The 3,596-nt window shown below is 51.2% G+C and overlaps 1 long non-coding RNA gene across 1 annotated transcript; it reads left to right on the top strand.

The window, feature by feature from the left end:
* The first annotated feature begins 1,482 nt into the window (after positions 1-1,482).
* Positions 1,483-2,415, top strand: LOC123636742. Its single transcript, XR_006734648.1, has 3 exons — positions 1,483-1,526; positions 2,012-2,155; positions 2,255-2,415. It is a non-coding gene; the product is annotated as an uncharacterized LOC123636742 (long non-coding RNA).
* Positions 2,416-3,596: the final 1,181 nt, after the last annotated feature.

The raw sequence follows: 3,596 nt of genomic DNA, 5'->3' as shown, positions 1-3,596 counted from the left end.
GGAGTTCACTATTCATTTGCAGTATTCATGCAACTTCCCTGTGGGTTAGATTGTGTGTGTGTGTGTGTGTGTGTGTGCAAAATTAAAAGGTTAGGGGAAAAAAGGAGAGGACCCAATAAAGCAGACATTTCCAGGCTGCCTTCCCGTTTTTCCCTCTTCCTTTTGTATTAATAACAAGCTCTCTGCTCCTCTTGCAGATCTTGAAGCCTGAACTGGTTGGTGGCTTCATTCATGTACGTGGCCCTAATGCCCTAATATAACGAAAGTTTCTTGAGCAAAAAAATAGGTGGAACATCTCAGAAAGAACAATAACTACATTATTGGAAAACTTAACCATCTACGGACATTATTTCTAGTGCCATGCCAAGCCACATTGGGGCCCAAGGTAAAAGCAAAAACCAGGAAGGCTGATCCTGTTTTTATTTAAAATTGTGACATTTTGTTCATCGTGGATTTTTGCATAAATTTTGATTTCTTAAAACATTGCATTAAAATGTTATTTATTTGGATTGCTGCATTTTGGGGTGCCCTTTTAAATTTTGTACCTGAGGTGGGTGCTTCCCTTGACTCCCTCTAATCCTTCCCCTGATTCTTTCCAACATGCAATCCACACCCTGTCATTAATTCCTCATCACAATACTCTGGGAAGGTACTACTATTATTGCCACTTCAGAGTTGAGGAAACTGAGGCATAGAGTTTCAACAGTGCCCAACATCCCAAAGCAAGTAGGAGAACAATCTTGATTTGAACCCTGTGATTGTTAATTTTTTGGTTCAGAGCCTGCCCTGTCAATCACTACAATAAACGTAATTATGACTTAGGTTATGAGTCAAGGAATCAAAAAATTCAGGCATGAGTTCTGCCTCTGCCCCAGGCTCTTCTGAGCTGTCTGCTTTCTCAGACTCAGTTTCCCCGTGTGGAACTGGACTTGAATATCCTCACCGTCCCGTACTGTCTCTCAACACAGTTGACAAGCTTTCTCTTTCCTGCCCCAGCAATAGTACAAACTGAGAGTGAGAAGGAGTAGATGCTTGCCAGGATTCCTGAACCAACTGGGAGCTCAGGGACCCAGCAGGGGGTTGGACCCAGTCGGGAGAGTCAGGGGACCACAGTGAGCGCTCCCTCCTTACCCAAAAAAAACCCTTGCCCAGTTTTTGGGCAGATGCCAGACTTTTATTCTGAAGCCGAGGCCACAACCTATGAGGTAATCTTTGGAGCTTCCTTCGGAGGCGGAATCCCATTGGCCCGCTAGCGAAGCCCCTCCCAGGGTTCCTGGGGCGCCGCCTTCCCCGAAGCCCTTAAAAGCGCACGTCCCCAGCCCGGGCAGCCACCGGACACCTGCATCTGCCAGCAGGTCTGAGAGCAGGTGAGGTGCACGGGGCGGGGGGAAGGACTCCAGATGTGCTGGGGGAGGGGTGGTCTGGGGGACCTGGGCCCCCGGGGGTGGGGCTAGTTTGCAGGGCAGCGCATGGACATTTTCCCAGAAAGGGACCCAAACGGCGAAGTTTGATGATCTGCAAAGCAGGTACCAACCAGCGTGGCTGCCAGGGGTGGTAAGTTCTGGGGACATAACACGGGGTGGGGAGCAGGTGCGAGTTCTAGTTTCGACCTCTCTGTGTCGCTCTCTCGCCATGCTGAAGCTCCCCCCGGGGAAGAGACTCGCAGGGGAAAGAAAACTGTGTGGGGGTGGGGGGCCGGGGGAAAGACGGGCAAGTTTGCTTCAGCACGGTGGACAGCTCCGCGCCGACCGCGGAAGGCCGCGGCTATTTATTTCAGCACCGGGGCGCCGGACAGCGCCTCTCGGGGACGGGACCCGCGACCCGTTTGGGCACGCCGGCTCCGGACAGCTCCTGGCGGGGGCCGTTTGGGCGCCAGAGCCCCGGACCAGCTCCCCTGGCACCCCGAGAGCCCTTTTAACCCTGACTTTGGGGAAGAGGGTGGCTTAAGTTGCCTGGCTTTTCTGGAGGCTTGCCCCTCATTTCATGAATTTTTTAACGAATTGTTTCCCAGATAAGCAGGTGAGGTAAAAGCGCACACAGAAGTCTGCCATTGCCAACAGGTAAGACGGACAATTGGGAGAACAGGTGTCAGCCAAGATGACATTACTGTGCCCTTTCTGGACTTCTTGAGAAACACTGTTGCCAAGTGCTTTAGGTACCTCTCATCGTGCCATCTTCAACCCTAAGACATTTGAGGAAACTGAGGCCCTGAGAAGGGCAGAGAAATAACTATCCCAAGTGCTCTCGGCCAAAGGGTGAAGCTGTAAGTTGACCCACATCAGTCCAACTCCAAATCCCATGTTCCTGACATGCCCGGGTGGGAGTCGGGCCCTTGGAGATGGGATCCTGCCTGTCTCCGGGAGAACCAGGAACAAAAACAGGAGTGGTACAGAAGCAGGAAGCCCACATGCTGTAGCCTGGCTCAGGTGAGCAGGAAGGGCTGGGCAGGGTCTCAGACGTGCAGCAGAGAATGGTGCCGGACACTCGAGTGGTTGTGGTCTGGTGCTGTGTGGAAGACTAGTGATTTTGTTGTTCTGATATATAATGACAACAAGTCACAGCCGACCTCATAGCACAGACTCCTGTCGACCTTCACCTGAAGTGGACAAGCCAGTGGGCGGGGGTGGAGGGGTGAGGGAGGAACCGCTTCCCCCAAGGGGGTAGGCTGGCTAAGTCCATGGGATGTGGGCATGGGCAGTGGAGAGACTCAAACACGGGCACCCCATGAACATACAGCCATGTGCCATGCATGGTGTTGGCCACCACAGGCCTGGAGGTACAAAATATCTGACTCTAAACCCAAGGCCCTTAACCACCTCCTGACACTTTCCTGGGGGAATTGAAGGGAATGGCACTGAAGGCCTTCCCTAGGCCAGTGTTCTGAGGGTACTTTTCAATAGAAATTCCAGAAATGATTTTTTTTTCCTCTCCCCTACCCATCAGTTCCATGGATTAATCGCAGGACAAGTGTGAACTTGTGTCATCATCAAAACTCACTCCCAAGTCTCTGAAGCGCCCTCATCAAGTCACAGACTCCACATGGAACTCATTCCAGCCCCAGGACCTTGGCTTTTGCTTCAGCTTGGAATACACTCCCCCGCCCCCACCCCGAGCTCCCAGGGCTGACCTGATTTCTTATCCAAGTTTTGTTTCCTCAAGGGAAACATTTCTTGTTGCCCCGTCACTCCCCGTGTGAAGTCTGTATTTACATTCTCATAGACCTGGCATTCTGTGTCTGCAGCACATAGGCCATTAATTTTCATGTGATCTGTTTCCATGTCTGTCTCCCTGTCACACCGTGAGCTCTGTGAGGGCAGTTTGTATTTCCACAATTGTGTCCCCAGCACCCAGTCCAGGGCCTGGTACACAGTAGGCATTCAATAAACATGGGCTGAATCAATAAATGCCTCCAAGAATAAACCAATATGTCCATCGATAAATGAATTGATGGCTTCAACATACACATGAAGATCCTTTTAGGTCTCCCCCGCAGAGATACCACAGGGTGATCGCTGCTGCAGGTGTTTATTGGGAGAGAATAATTAAATTTTTGGACACTCAAGGGCCAGCCAGCCAACTAATAGCCCCAGGAGAGA

This window comes from Lemur catta, chromosome 1 (genome assembly GCF_020740605.2).
Source record: "Lemur catta isolate mLemCat1 chromosome 1, mLemCat1.pri, whole genome shotgun sequence".
NCBI classification, from domain to species: Eukaryota; Metazoa; Chordata; class Mammalia; order Primates; family Lemuridae; genus Lemur; species Lemur catta.
The sequence above is the reverse complement of the archived record's forward strand: the minus strand, read 5'-3'. Positions and strand labels throughout refer to the sequence as shown.